This window comes from Lygodium microphyllum, chromosome 4 (assembly GCF_053477565.2).
Source record: "Lygodium microphyllum isolate KBCC chromosome 4, Lygodium_microphyllum_v1.1.10, whole genome shotgun sequence".
In the NCBI taxonomy this organism is placed as follows: Eukaryota; Viridiplantae; Streptophyta; class Polypodiopsida; order Schizaeales; family Lygodiaceae; genus Lygodium; species Lygodium microphyllum.
In genome coordinates, this window is record NC_141138.1 from 102,994,045 (window position 1) to 103,010,370 (window position 16,326).

Genomic DNA, 16,326 nt, shown 5'->3' on the forward strand with positions numbered 1-16,326 from the left:
CTGCAGTTTTCAACTTCAATGATGACAGGCTCAAAGCTATTATGCTTTGAAGCTTTTTTTACACTCGTCACTTGGATTCGTATGTTCCAACCTTCATCATTGATGTATTTGGTCACAAATGTTTAATGAATAATCAAGTAGCAAGTCTACCGCCTACTATTATCTAGTTCTACCTTCTTAGTTCTAAGATCTCTATAATATAATCTTCGAATTGTTGGTCTTTTTAATGTCCACAGTTTAATCATAAAGTTTTAATTTTAGATTCTATTGTTCTAGTATAAAATACCCCACGGTTTCTCTAACGACTCAACCCCGTCACATCATGCATGCTACCCCCGCCCCCGTCTGATCGTCGCGCCACCCCCTGCCGGATTCATCGCCAAGGCCCCATCACCATTGCCAGGGCCGTTGTTCCCTCCCCATTGCCATCTCCAGGGCCCCCTCGTGCTCACGGCATGTTGCCACTACCCCATCTAGCACATGTTCGCCCCCCCCCCCCCCCCCAAACTGCGCCACCTGCGCCCACCCTGCCCCTGCGCCCGCCTGCCCCCCCTACACCTGTCCTACCCGCCCCAGCTCTGTTTTCTTCTCCCCTAGTTGCCGCCCTGCCCCCGCCCCTGCCTGTCTTTCCCTCCCCTCACCCCCTACCTCCCCGACGCTGCCCCGCCTTGAGGCCTAGCCCCCTGTCAGACTGACACACCATCGGCATCAAAAACAATAACTTCCTCCCCCCTCCCCCCCCCCCCCCCCCCGCCATCAACACCCCCCCTCCAGTTGCTCCCTCCCCTTGCAGCAACTCCCCTCTCCAGTAGCATAGCAACGTAATAGGTAGGTTCTCCCAGAAGGGACGCACAATGGAAAACTCTAGTCAGATGCCAGCGCACTCAGCGGAGTGCCCCCCAGTCAAACACCTTGCACGTAGTCCTCTCTAAGGAGTAGCTCTTAGTCGTCCGAGCTAAGGAGCTGAAGCTAATGGAAACAGCGATTTATGGTCAAGTAGAAGGACATTCCCCAGCCAGGGCCCAGCTTGAGGACTAGCATCACTCCACGCTGCACATCGGCACAATGCAGATCGTGGAGGCGGTCCTATTGGGCCAAGGGATCTTCATGGTCCGGCTTAGCTCGGCGGACGCAGCTCGCGAGTTACTCGCGAGTTCACCATATGCGTCCACAAAGGGGCTCATATACATGGTCCCTTGGTACAGTGGCTTTATTGTGGAGGCATTTACACTCCACAACAGGTTTCTTCGGCACCTGGTCACCCTTCTTTTCCCCGGCCTGGCGATTCAGTATCACCAATCGGTGGAAGACTTTGGATGGCTCTTCGGCACTGTCCTTACCGCGTCTTTCGCGAATGCAATGACACCACTAGGAGTCCCAAAGGTACGGGTGGCAGTGAAAGAGGTCAAGAATATCCCACAGTTCCTAGAGATTGAGGCAGGCAGGCACTCCTTTAGGCAATAGGTCACTGTGACTGAGTAACCAAGGTAGTGCCTGCGCTGCCACGACTTTGGACATCAGGCAGTAGTTTGTACGTGTTTCGGAGCCAAGGCAGCTCCGCCGACAGGCCTGCAAGTGGACGCTGACGACTTCACACAGGTCCAAAGACGACAGAGAGGGAGACGATAGGGGGGGGTAGCTAGCTCCTCAGACCCAACCTCGTCAACAGGGTGTAGGCGGGCGAGCGACGGCCCCTCGCCAGAGCACTCCACAGCCCCCCCCCTATCCATCCCACCCGGCAGGACCATAGCCCCCCACATCCTCCACATGCCCCATAGACTGCTTCACCTGAGTTCCCACAATCCCCTCACCCACCCCCCCTCCACACCCCATGCCCCTCCCCCCACTGGCCTTGGCCCACAATCCCCCCTTGCAAGGGCCGTCCCCCCCATACCCACCATGCATCTCCATCCATCCCACCATCCCTTGATCCTCTTCCCCCCCACCACCCCCCCTACCAAGCACCCCCCCTGATCCGCACCCGGTTCAAGTGAGCCCCCCCCCCCCGACCCACCCCCTCCTCCCACACGAGGTGATGAGCCACACACACCTACCTCCTCTGCGCACCAGTAGTCTTCCCCCTCCCACACAGCCACCAACTCATCCGCCCCTACCACCCGCCACACCTTCCTGAGACAGGCACAGTTGTTGCCACAGGAGTTCTTCCGCAGTAGCCCATGGTCCTACTACCTGAGAGTTGCGAAGCACGGAGAGTTCCCACTACCTCTAGAGGTGGGGATCTTCGTGGTTCGTAAGTCAAGGAGGGGCAAGGTCCATCTACTAGCACCATCAAATGGACCAAACTACGCCTTTTTTCTTCAGTCCTCCTACTCAGGGGAGTGGACCACTACAAAGATTGAGGAGGAGTTAGTCAGGTGGCGGATCACATCACCTAGTGGATGGGAGATGAAGGATTAGCACTGTTTACACAACAGTGGCCTCGTTGCATGATGGACATTAACTGGTGGGTTGGTGCCGAGGTCCCACACTTGAGCATTATCTTTCGAGCCCCCCACAGTGGAGAGCTCCGAGGGACGTGATCGAGTGGCCCCCGGCACAGGTGGCCCATTTCTACCAGTGTACAAAGTCGCAACTCTCAGCATGGCTGATAGATGCATGGATAGTACCACCTAGAGCATCTATCACCCCTATGGTCCGACCGAGGGCCACCATGGCGGAATAGAGTTCACCGTCCAGACCGGCGGCAAAGCACACTTGCATGCCTCACAATTTCTCCTCCTCATCAGTAGAATCCACACCAAACAGATGTATGTTCAGTCAGTCACAGGTTTCCCCATGAGCTTACACCTTGCATCCTAGAATGTGAATAGTCTCCACTATAGTGGGGCACGTGGTTCCAGGAAGTTGATTGTTTGGCAGGAGTTGCAACCTACCCTTTCCCGACGGATTGACATCTTGCTTCTACAAGAGCACAAGCTCACCCCCACCCAGACCCAGCGGGTTGGGAAGGTACTTCCAGGCACTTCACACACTTAGTGGGAGCACGCCATAGGTGCCTACGCTAGGAGTGGAGGCATATGCACCTCTACTGGTCCGAGTCTCACTGCCTGTGTACGAGACCACAGGATGATAGTGGCAGGAAGGGTTCTATGGATTAGATTGGATATTGGGGACTCGTGTATTGGAGTCCTCAATGTCTATGCCTCTACGGAGGTTAGGGCACGCAGCAGGTTCTGGGTGGAGATCGCAAATGGACTCCCAGAGGTGGACTCCTGGATCGTTGGAGGAGATTTCGAAAACCTGGAGGCCTTGGAGGACTAGCAAGGCAGAGGCAAAAACTGCCAGGGCATGGCTGGGGAGGAGCAACAGGCATGGGAGGTCTTTTTGCTTGCAGTCAGAGCACGTGATGCTTGGAGAGACCCTGCCTTCCACAAGAGGGAGAGGTCGTTGGACTTCTCTTGGGGATACAGGTGGCTAGGTGGAGTCCTGCTAGAGCGGTTGGACACGTTTTATATGGAAGAGTGGGGAGGCTCTCGTGGAGGCCAAATTGAGCAGTTCATAGGCACCACATTGTCCAATCATTGCCCGGTTCTCCTGACACTTGACCCCCCCCGGCATCCGCCCTAAACACATGATCCTATCGGATCCCTAACTCGATCTATAGGAGGGAGGAGGTGACGAGGCAGATAGAGCAGACTTGGACCAGAGAGTGGGACAAGAGGGACCGGATAGTAGAGGAGGTTGCCGAGGTCCTAGCCGAGTCGAGCAGAATCTGCCAAGAGGCAGCAATGCTGGGAGGAGGAGAGAGCAGTCTGGCAAGACCTTGCAGCCACGCAGAGATTATTGCAGAAGGCACCAAAGGATTCCACCCTCCACGCATAGGAGATGCACGCACGAGCAGCCATTGCTGGCCTAGAGGACAGGCACTCGGGATTCTCTTTCTGAACCTCAGCAGCCTTCTAGGCGTGGAAGGGTGACACGATGTGCAGGGAGTTCTTCCAGGTGCACCAGCCCCGCACTGCAGGAGAGCAGATACGCATCCTTCGGGATCAGTATGGGAGGACCCGTTCTAGCCCAAAAAAGGTGATGGAGATTGCCACCGACTATAACACGCGGCTTTTCCAGTAGGAGACAGCTTCAACTAGAGGACAGAGATGTAGACAGTAGGTATGGGATCACATCCCATCCCTCGTCACAGAGTAGATGGGATGCTCCCTCCTGGCCCCCTTCACAGAGAAGGAACTAGAGGAGGCTTTCCATACACAGGATGGGCAGAAATGTCGGGGGGAGGATGGCCTCACTAAGGCCTTCTTCACTACCTACTGGGAAGTGGTGAACAACCCCCTACTGATTGCCTTCCAAGAGATTTTCACTTCAGGACAGATGCCAGGGAGTCTCTTGGCAGGCCTTATCAGTCTTCTCCCCAAAGGGGAAGACCGGTTGGAGCTTTCCCAGTGGAGACCGATCACCTTATTATCAGTGGCCTATAAGGCACTGGCAAAGATGATTGGTAGACGACTACTTGCCTTCCAGGAGATTTTCACTTCAGGACAGATGCCAGGGAGTCTCTTGGCAGGCCTTATCAGTCTTCTCCCCAAAGGAGAAGACCGGTTGGAGCTTTCCCAGTGGAGACCGATCACCTTATTGTCAGTGGCCTATAAGGCACTGGCAAGGATGATTGGTAGACGACTACGCCCCGTGCTTCCAAATATCATCCATGACACACACACAGGCTTTGTCCAGGATAGGAGCATCCTAGACAATGTATTTAGCTTGTTTGAGGCGACAGAGTGGGCTCAACAGAGTGGGCAGAGACTGGCAGTACTACTCTTGGATTTCGAGAAAGCTTATGACAGGGTGGACTGGGATTTTCTACAGGGCACCATGGTGAGGTTGGGATTCCCCCAGGCTTGGATTCGTGAGATCTCCGACCTGTACAAATTAGCCACCAGCAGGGTTCTCATAGGTGGAAGGTGAGGGGAGGAGTTTCGGCTGGAGAGATCGGTTCGACAGGGCTGCCCCCTAGCCCCATACCTGTTTCTACTCTTCGCAGAGACGGTCTCACCTCCTCACGTCACGTGTGAGCAGATTACGCGGCCTCCAACTTCCAGTGAGAGAGGAGACTGAGTTGTTAGACTCAAAGTATGCAGATGATACAACCTTCTACATAGAGGATAATGAGTTGATGCCGGAGAGAGTGAGGCTGGCTCTTGACGTGTTCTGCTCTGTAGCAGGAGCGAAAATCAACTCTTGAAAGTCGGTTGGTTTCCTCACAGACCCGGACTCTAGTACGGAGTGGGTCGTCCACCTGGGATTTAGATGGGTGAGCAGAGGGCAGACCGTCCGGTACCTAGGGTTCCAAGTGGGACTCGACATCACTCTTGCCCAGCAATTTCTTCCTGTTCTTGATTCTATTCGAAGGAAACTCACCTACTGAAGCACAATTCGCCTCTCACTAGCCGGACGAGCCCTAGTGGTTAACCAGGTCCTCCTAGCAATGGCCTGGTACATCGCCTTGTGTTGGTGCTTCTCCTCATCATGCGTAGTGTAGATTCGCCACCTAGTGCGGAATTTCCTTTGGTCAAGGTCTGATGGTTCCAGGGATTCCAGGGCCAAGGTGGTGTGGGCAACCATCATACGACATAGGTCAGAGGGAGGGCTTGGGATCATAGACCCAGAGTATCAGAGTATGGCCCTCTTAGGCAAGCTAGTTGTCCGCAGTCTCACAACAGGCGGGCAAACCTGGAAGGTCTTATTGCAGGAGGGCCTTCAGGACTATAGACCGAGGCTTGGCGGTGAGTGGAAGCCGTCCCTGAGATGGATCTTCACGTCAGCCCAGATCACCCCTCCCAGATCACCTTTTCTTCGCAGCTTACTCCGCATGTGGCAGGGCCTCCGTAAGACCCTAATCCAGAGCCCCCCAGGTTGCCAAGAGGAAATAGACCGTCAGCCGATGATCTGAAACCCCCAGGTCAAAGATCGGAAAGGGGCACAGATAGATGAGCGTCCCCACATCCAGTGGGCTGGGTGGGAGGCCAGCCGGCTCGTACCATCAGGACATGGCAAGAGGTTGGCTAGAGATGTGGCTGTTGATGGATCTTGCAAAATTAGAGAATTTAGAAATGCCTTGCGACTGAGTGCATCTGCAACTACATTCTCCTTTCCAGGCCGGTATTTAATTTCAAAATCATATTCCTCCAGCACTTCAATCCATCGACATTGCCTTATATTGAGCTCATTCTAAGTGAAAATCCATTTAAGACTCTTGTGGTCTGTCACTAAGGTAAATTTGTTACCCAGCAAGTAGTGTTTCCAAAGTTTGAGAGCATGGATGACAGCCAACAGCTCCAGATCGTGGGTAGCATAGTTCCTCTCATGGCTCTTCAGTTTCCCTGAAGAGTATGCTACAGGATGACCTTCTTGCGTTCTTGTTCCTTTTTAAAGTACTTCAGCAATATCACCAAAAATACATTTGCAACAATGCTAGATCTGCAAGTGATCACTAAGACTATTGCACCATGAATATTCAGCAATATATCAACTCAATGGGAGCTGCCAAACATGTGTACTACATACATATGTGCCCAAAAGCACTTCTAATACACAGAAACCAGAATTCTCTGCAATTTCTTCAAAATCTCACAAGTGGGAGATAATAAACTCGAATTTCACTGCTTACAGCACCAAGATTGCTTCAACAATGTCCCCAATGTACATTTCACACATCAATTTTGGCAAAGTTCACAAATTTCAGCAAAAGCCCCAAAATTTCACTGATCAATTTGCCCCAACTGTATTAATATGTGTTGTTGAGAGCATAAAACAAGCAAATTTAGCAAAATCTTGCAGAATTTTGCAAAAGCCCAAATTTTCTTGGGTCCAAATGTGCACCAATGTCAGTAAATTCAGCTCAGCTGAGCAAAATTTCACTGACACATGAAAAAACCCAAAATTTTCAAGGCTAATGTACACAATTTCTGCAATTTCTAGGTCCAATGTCACTGTTATCAGCATCAAATCTGGGAACATCCCCAAATTTTCAGGCATAAATATGCACAAATCTGGGAGCTGTGCTTATGTGTGTGAATCCCCATTAATGAGAAAGAGAATAATTTGCAATAAATAATTTTCTTTAAAAAAATTTGATGAAAAAGGGACTGTCAAAGCGTGGTACCCGTTGACCCACCTCACGTCTGGCCTGTCGCGCCACGTCAAGCTTGAGTGGTCGACTACTGACATGCCGAGTCAAGCCTGAATTGTCACCTGACGTCGTAGCTGCCCAACCTATCACTTGCCGTCGCAGCTGGTTTTCGTGCATACTTGTTGAGTCACGACATCTGCTAACTACCTGCATAATCCCACAAGTTAGGTGCTAACACCACCTATCTCATGCAACAAGTTGCAATGTCGCAAAGTTTTGTGTCTAAATCACAAAATAGTATTGCCACTCCTTAGAACAAGTTTGGCGAGTTCTAAGTACAAATCAAATTTACTAGAGGATGAGTAGTCATCCTGCTACATCACCCTTCCTTGGGCTGATTTGCCAAGTTAGGGGAGTTACGAATTTGCCAAGAAAGCAGTTGACCATCCAAGTTAGGGCGACGAGGTTGCCCAGGATTTATTGACCTTAATATAAGGAAACCTAAGGTATTGACAATTTGGGTCAACAAGGTATAAACCCTAACCCAAGGATAAAGGGTAAACAAGCAACTTAGCTTACGAAACCCTTGGGATCTTGCCAAGTCGCGATTGATCCCGGATCGAATGCTAGATGTATTCGAGGAGAAGGAATTACACCTTAGCAATTAGTCATACAAACGGCCACTGGAATGCTTGTGACTGTACACTTAGGAGCACTGTTTGTACTTCTTTGCTCAAGGAACTAGTGCCGGAAAAATAACTAATGCTTCAGGTTAAAAGCTTGGAGGAAGAGGCAGTATCAGTTACCTCCGATTGTCTGCCTGACCCTATCCAAGGGGGTTGTTAGCCGCGCCGGGTACGTGGACCGAACCCGCCGTGAGAGGTCTCTCTGTGGGTGCTACTTGGAGCAGGAGGACGCTTGGGTGCCAAGGGAGGCTCTGTCCGTAAATCCCCTGTCTCCGAATCCTGCACAAGAGGCCGACGTGACTCGAGATGGGATCTCGAGGCCCGCATACTAGTCAACAGGCGGAACTTGGAATAGCAATCCCTGAGGATTGCTCGAATAGCCTTCGGACGGATTATATGATGTATTCCAAAGACTGAAAAAATAAAGATCCAATATTGAAAAGGAACTTGTTTGACATTGTTTTTCTATGTCAGTGCCTAAGTTACGTGAAGGAACCAGTGATTAATTGGTTAATTAAGGAAGTTGTTTTTGCTTGTCAAACTAAATGTGGTAGGTAATTAGATAACTAAAGCAACCGAGGAAAGTGTACAGGATGGCGAAAGAGGAGGTGTTGCAGCGAGTATCAGGCTGCCACAGAGGAGTGGAGTTGAGAAGGAAGATGGACGCAACAATACCTCCAGAGTGGCTTGCTCCCCTGATATACGAGCCAATAAGTCCCAAGGAGGTATGGACAGCTAGGTTTTCATCAACAGGCATCCCGCTTCAGGTGGCAGGTAGAGTGGGTGGCGCCCCACAGGGGACTTTCTTCACTGTTCAGGAGGGGGGACGTCTGGCCCTTGACAGAGGGCAGCAGGATGAGGGGATTGTCACCCTTTCGTGGAGGAGGATTCGGGTGGTGGGCCTTCAGGGGAAGACATGGCGACTGGACCCCTATGTCTTTTGGAAGGAGCTCAGGGAGTGGCACCTTTGGAACTAGGAGGACAGACCACTTGATGAGCTGGAGTGGGATCAAGGAGAGTGGCTATGGCTGGCCTCTGTGGTCGCCAAGAAGCCACCCAAGTTCCTAGAGTACACTGCCAGGATTGGCAGACATATACTAATGCAGGAGACTATGGACTGGGTGGAGCACACCATCACGGAGCCCTTCTGACGGACCTTCTAGCGCCGCCTATAGGATAGCTGGAGGCCAAGGAGGGTATCGTAATTTTTATGGCTCGTGGCACATGGAGGCCTGGCGGTGGGAAGTTGGCTTGCCCGGATACAAAAGGAGGGAGGTTGTAAGCATTGCACACAGCAGCCTCTGGAAACCCCAAAGCACTGCCTTTGGTCATGTGAGGAGGCGCAACTCGTGTGGAGAGGAGCCTGTCGCATCCTTCGCCGTATAGCACCTAGCCTTGGGTGTATCGCATGGAGAGCTTTCTGTTGGCAAGTAGTTAGCCAGGGCAGTCACCTTTTGTATGAGGCCGGGATGCAAGACACGATATTCGTTATTGAGGCAGGGTCATGCACAGTGGTCGGTTTGGAGACTCTACCCATCTGCCACGTACTGGAGCCCACAGCAGACCGCTCGGAGGTATGGGAGATCATAGGGAGTCTTTGGCATATCTGGAAGGCGCGGTATCAGGAGGCTTTTGGCGGAGAGAGACTTTCAGCACATGCGACCTTAGCAGAGCTCTGGACCTCCATCATCCAGTCCCTCCGCAGCCGATGGGATCAGGTGCAGGGCGAGTCCAAAACTCGTCAGGAGCTCCGAGGTCACTTCATGCGCACTTGGGGCGGCCAGGGTCTGTTCTTCGTGACGCAGGCAAGCAGCCCCAGTTGGCAATATACCCCCCCCCCCCCAATGGCTTCTTGTCCCCATCTCCCCTAGACCGCCTTGAGAGGCTTGTATACATGATGTATTGGTGACTTTGCATCAACTCCAACTAGTCTATTGAGCATGAGCACTCTATTGTAATCAATTTTTTAAGTAATATAATTAGCCACATTTTACTTGCCAAAAAAAAAAAGTCCTAGTATATACATTATATATCCTTATTTCTTGAAAGTATGGAAAATTTAAGGGTCACGTATGGTTCACCCGAGGATAGTGAACCATAGAACTCATAAGGCCTCTTAAGTCCCACAACTTTAGATTTTCAAGCAAACTTTATCATCGTAGCCACCAACTAAATAAATGGATTGAAGTGTAAAATTCCAATGACAATAGAAACTGAAAACATATTGCTTATGTTCTTTTGTACTTCCAAATTGAGAAGATGTTGTGAAACAAATCTTGCTTGGAAGAGCTTTCAAGCAAGTAGCTAAGTATAATATTGACTTTGATGCACAAAGAAAACACCTTAGCCTTCCCAATGTCAAGATTATTATTACTTTTAGTAAAGGTGAACTTAATTATCCTCAAGGGAAGGGCAACAAATTTACATCAAGATTGATCACAACATCTAGGGAGGGGTAAAAGAAAGTGCTTGAAGGGCTTTTGAAAGTGCTAAAAGGTGAAGAAAAGGCCTTAAGCTAGACTCTTTGCAACCAAAAGAGATCCACCAATAATACGTGCCTAAAGCCACCAAAGATGAGGGGGACTAATTCCACTTGCCACAAGTAGACAAAGAATGGCCCCACCTACACAATGAACTGGACCCAGAGCTTTTTGTTGTAAGTACAAACAAAAAGTTAGCTTCACACTGTGATGGATTCCCAAAACCCTATGGCACACAAGGAATAGATGGATTTGATTACCTAGATCCTCTAAGCCAATATCTCGAGTATCTAAGCATGTTACAACTCCATCCTCAGTAAATGTTGTGCCAAAAGCCAAGGGCCAACCCAAACCCACACCAATGACAAAGATTGCTGTCGAATGCAAAGCAGAGCCCAAAAAGACCAGCCTTAAGAAATCAGCAATTAAAAGCATGTGGTTGTGTTTAAAAAGAATAACCCCTCTATACAGGGGATATACAACCAGCCACAGTCAACACAAATGAAATGGAGGTTTCAATGAATAAAGCACCAATCCAAAAATAGGAAATAAAACAATAGCAGCCTCATGGCATTATTAAGTTTGATGAAATGGATCCCAAAAGAACACCTGTGCTACCAAAGGACATCAGAAGCAGCCACAAGCAGCCTATGACTCCCCTAAGAAAGCTGAACCACCAACTACTATTTCCAATAAATTTAAGGATCCACCACAGCAATTATCCATGAAAAAAACCATCTACTTATACTTCCAATCAGAAAGTGAAACCACAACAGTCACAACCCCCAACTATGACTCTTACATTCTTCTCAACTAAGGGGCTAGCCAATGGAAATTCCACAAAACTGGATTCCAAAGTCAGTCAATGGACTCAAATGATTATCCCATCTTAATGTTCATGATATAGTTGACTCACTGCCACAGCCTCCACCAGGTCTTAAGCCCATGCTGATCAAGTGATTGCTCATGGGAATGGCAGAAGAAATGGCCAAAGAGTAGGATAAAACCTTCACAGCATGTCTCAAGGAAATCAAAGACACTTTGCTCATTCTTGCACGTGTGTAGCAAGTGAATCTACATCATACCACCCATTCTTTATGTACAAAGACCATTATTAACCTCTGTAAATAAATAAATCCATAGCTAAAAAGCCATCACACACAAGAGACTTGCACAAAAAATGTACATAGTACCCGCAACACTAGGAAGCATTGCACTTTTCAAGTATTCCAACAGAAGATAGGGTATGCCAGCTCTATGATGGAGAGCCCAAGACAAAGAAACACTAGATATGCAAATGTACACTGTATTATGACATATGGGGAAGATATCATTGCATCTTCCATGAGGGCTTTGACCCCTCTGTCGTGTGAAGGAATACGAGGACTAGAGATGTCTAGGGCTTTTCCTCCTGAAGCATTAGAGGCACCACATAGAACTGCTAAGAGACAAGAGACCAGTCCACCTAGAGGGACCTGCCAACCAGGGAACAGCAATATCCAGAAGAACGAAGTCAGCTAACATCATAGAAGAGATTTGCCATAGCACTAAACCATGCACACGGGCCACATGCCCATGGATGCCCGATGTTGAATTAAAAATAAAGGCATTATGAGTACGCCATATATGCCACAGGGCTGTCCATCTAAGGAGGCACCCTAAAGTACTAACGAATACGCCTAAAAGAATAAAGATGGGGCTGCCCAGGAATAACACCGTCAAGGACTCTCTTCAACCCCAACCGAGCCATCCGATTAAACTTGTCTTGCTGCAAATCTTTATGCAGCCAATGCAACAATCTTGAGGTCTTGAGGAATCCAGTACTACTCCTTGCAGCAAATTTTCCTCCTTACGAATATCAAGAGGACGCCAAACTATAAAACGTAGCATCTCTTGCCAAGATGCAATCAAATGAGAAAGGAGAAAAGACTGGGAGACCTTAATAGGCCTCCTGGAATTAAGCACATGCCACTAGGAAGCATGAATAACTGTGCTACCATGAGAGATGCATGTCTTTTCTATGAAGAATTTAGCAATATCTGACCAAGGATGACTCTGAATACATAGACTTTGTAAAAGGGATAGCCTCAAAGCGGCCATATGCAAATTAACATCCAACAAAGCTGCACCTCCCATCCTTTTTGGATCAGTCACATGCTGCCACGAAATCCATACCTGACCCAAATGATTGCCTTTCTTTTTCCACAGCATGAATCTGATAGGCTGAACCAATTCCACAAGGGACTTCTTAGTCCAAGGAAGCAATGGCAAAAAGAACGAAATCATACTGGTCATAATGCATTGAGCAACTTTTAGTCTGACATGTAGAGGCCAGCTCTGAGATTTCCAGTACATAAACCTGTCATGAATCCGAGAGGCCATTCAATCTAGCAAGGCACAGGGAGCTACCTCCACATCAATAAGATATCCCAAGTGTTTGGTTATATTGCCCCTTGGGGTCACAATTCCATTCCATCCCAAGGCCTGCAGATCATTCTTCGTACAAGAGAGAAGGGTAGATTTCTGAGTATTAATATGAAGACCCGATGCCAAAGCAAAAAGATTCCACGCCACCATTGCCCGATTAACATTAGTGCGATCAGCCTTGAGGAACATAAAAGAATCATCTGCCAAAGATTGACCCACAAGAAGTTGGTCACCACAGGGAAGAGATAAGCCAACTATCTCACCTAGAGCTGCCAACTTATCCAATAATCAGAGCATCAAGTGAGTTACCAAAGCAAACAGCAAAGGGCTGAAAGGATAGCCTTGCCGAAGAGACCGAGATAAGGCAATTTCCTCCATGATCCCTCCATTAAGAGCAATACGAGTCACAATACCCTAACTAATGGTATCAACCAAAGAAATCATACAGGGGCCGAAACCCATTGTAGACATTAATTGCCGCAAAAATGACCAACTAACATGATCAAATGCCTTCAATATCCAACTGAAGCATAACAACCTGCTGGCCGGAAGCTTTGGCATAGTCAATCCCCACTTGAACATTCAAAATGTTGTGCATTATATTCCGACCTTTAATGAAACCGTATTGACGTGGATGAACGAGGTGCGGAAATACTTTCTGCAATCTGTTGGCAATAATTTTGGAAAATATTTTATATAACGACCCCATAACAAAAATGGGTCTCCATTGTTTCTAAGAGGTTGGAGAGGGAACCTTGGGCAACAACCTAATGACAACAATCTTCCAATTTGAAGGCATCATACCAGAATTCCACACTTGCTGACACAGGCGAGTTAATGGGTCCTTAAGCAGTTCCACATGGGCTGAAAACAGCTCATTAGGAAGGCCATCCCAGCCAAGACATTTCCTTGAAGGCAAGTGGGACAGCACTTCTTCCACTTCATCTTCTGAAATATCAACCTCCATTAAGTTCATCCATTCTAGTTTGACCTGATTACTAACCAGGTCACAAATATATCTTCAAGCAGAGAGAATAGCATCGGAATGAATCTCTTGTGAACCCAACAAGGACCTATAAAAGTCAACACTCATCTGAATGATGGAGGCAGGATCAGTCACCATAACACCTTCCCCATCCTTTAAGCGCACAATATTTTCACGGGCATATTTCTAATGCAGACGAGCAAAAAATTGATGAGTTTGACGGTTATTATCGTGTAAAGATTCGGCTCTGACCAACAGTTTGTATTTTGCATATTCCTCTTCTTGAAGAGATTGAACCCTGCCTTTCAACCATTCAATGCATGCCAGCTAGTCATCATTGGAATCCCTAGTCTGACACAGAGACAAGGAACGGGCCAATAAAGATTGGGCATGTTGCAATTCAACTCGAAAAGAGGAAGCATGCTGAATACCATATTGTCAGAATAACGCTCGCACATTATCCCTAAAAACCGCCCATGCTTCCATTCCTCCAAATAGGACCCTCGAGTTAAAAGAAACAGTGTCCTGCATATTTTTGTCACATTTCGAAATGAAATGGCCCAACTGGCCACATCTAAAACAATGTCCTGCAAAAGTACCCATTTCAACTCATACACCAACATTTATAACCCTGGAACCTCAAAACAAATTTTTGTCGCATTCCGAAATGAAATGGCCCAACTGGCCACATCTGAAACAGTGTCCTGCAAAAGTACCCCATTTCAACTCATACACCAATGTTTGTAACCCTCGAACCTCAAAACGAATTTTTGTCGGGCGAGATTTCCTTGTAACCCAAAGCATACATGCCCTATTCCTATTGTGGGAAGCCAGCTGAGGTTCCACCAAAACCTCCCCAAGGGTTCTCAAAACCAAAGGGAAGAGTCTCCAGAGATGTGCAGAGAAATCAACCACCTCTACCCAAATTGGGCATGCCTGTCTCAGCACCTCCTGAAACTCAACCATGGGCCTCCAAGGGACCACATGAACTAGCTGCCCATCCATAAACAAAGGAATGTGTTGCATAATAAGAGCCCATACTTCTGCGGAACGAAAAAGAACCTCAAAGAACCCCTTCCGACCATCATAAATCTATTCAACCAAGGGGACTTGCATACGCCCTGAAGCATCATCTGAGCATTGTTCAAAACTGACTAGCATGGACTGCAGCCAAGAACGAATTCTAGTGATCAAAGGAGCCCTTCCAATAAAATAAAAGATGGCTTCCCTCTCATGGAAAGCAGCAATCTGCTGTAAGACCAAGTCAGTTACCATGACTACAACTACTTGATCACCATCCAGTAATGAGTTAGCTTTACCCTCGTTAACATGGACATAATCCAACATAAGATGATTGGCAGTGGCCAGCATGAACTGAAGAGACCCATCAGGCTGTGAGCACGAAACATGAACCTCTGGCTGAGGCAAATTTGGGCCTAAGACCGGTTCAACCGACATCCTACGATGTTTGCCCATCTCATCACCGTCCAGCAACGGCCCAAGTTCTTCAGCCAACGAATCACCATCCGAGTCTGACAAGTCTTTGTCATTCCCTTGCCCAATCTGCTGATCAAGAAAGGCCATATCGATACCATTAGATTCCTGCAGATTTCCCATAGCAGAACCAGATGCCGATCACAAATGCCTTTCTAAACCCTGACTGGCAAAGTCAGAACTGAGTTGGGACTGCCGCTTTAGGCATTGCAGGAAAACTGTGCAGAAACAGTGGACAGTCTGTTGCTGTCTTTCAGTCGAGCGCCGCAAAGATAGGAGGAACAGGCGTGAGGTGGAGGTGCAGGTCGACAGTTATTACTGCAGCCACAAGGAAAGGACAGGGTGTGCAGGCAGGTCAGGCGTGACCCTGCACTAAACTGAAAAGGAAAAAGGAAAACGAAAGCAGCACGTGAGCCTCCTCCGTGTCAGACACAGTTGACCAGAGACTGCCACCGCCCACCTCCTCTTGCTCCCGCGTCCAGAGCCTGCTGTTGCCCTGCAAGCTGGAACAGGATGGGAGAATCAAAGGCGTGTGAGGCGTCTCTCTCTTTTTTCGTAAAAGGTAATTGTATTAATTACGAAAAAAAGGTACAAGATTACATGATTACATGATTACAAGAGACACGAGGGCCCTAGGCCAACATGTGGGAAATCCCCGTACTAATGCACTAAAAAGGTTACACCAATCATGGCAACGACCCAGCGGCAATTGCCATATGCCAGGGATGCAAATCCTCCCGAGGGAGCAAGTCGGAGTGCCGAATGAGATCTAACTGCCAATGCAAGAGCCCTTTAAGCCTGGCAATATGTCTCGGTACATTAGAGGCCGAATCAAAGAGAAAGGCATTGCGCGTGGTCCAAATGTGCAAGCATCCCCAGTATCTGAAAAAGTGAAATAAGATCTTCATGTGTAACTGTGGCGGTGTGGGGTACTTTGGGCGCACAAAAACCCAATCAAAAGGAGTTAGTGAGGACCCCACCACTGCGCGCCAGATTTGCGACAAGAGTGACCAGATATTCTTGGCGAGCGGGCAAGAAAGAAAACGATGTCGGGCCGATTCCACAGTAGTGGTACAGAAGAAACAATTGCCATTCGAGATTCGACGCTTGGAAAGGGCCGAGGCAAGAGGAAGACCACCAATCATTACCCGC

At 48.5% G+C, this 16,326-nt stretch overlaps 1 protein-coding gene across 5 annotated transcripts in view; it reads right to left on the minus strand.

Moving 5' to 3' along the window:
- Window positions 1-16,326, minus strand: part of LOC148037409 (uncharacterized) — a 162,509-nt gene that overhangs the window by 71,058 nt on the left and 75,125 nt on the right. The window lies entirely within an intron of this gene.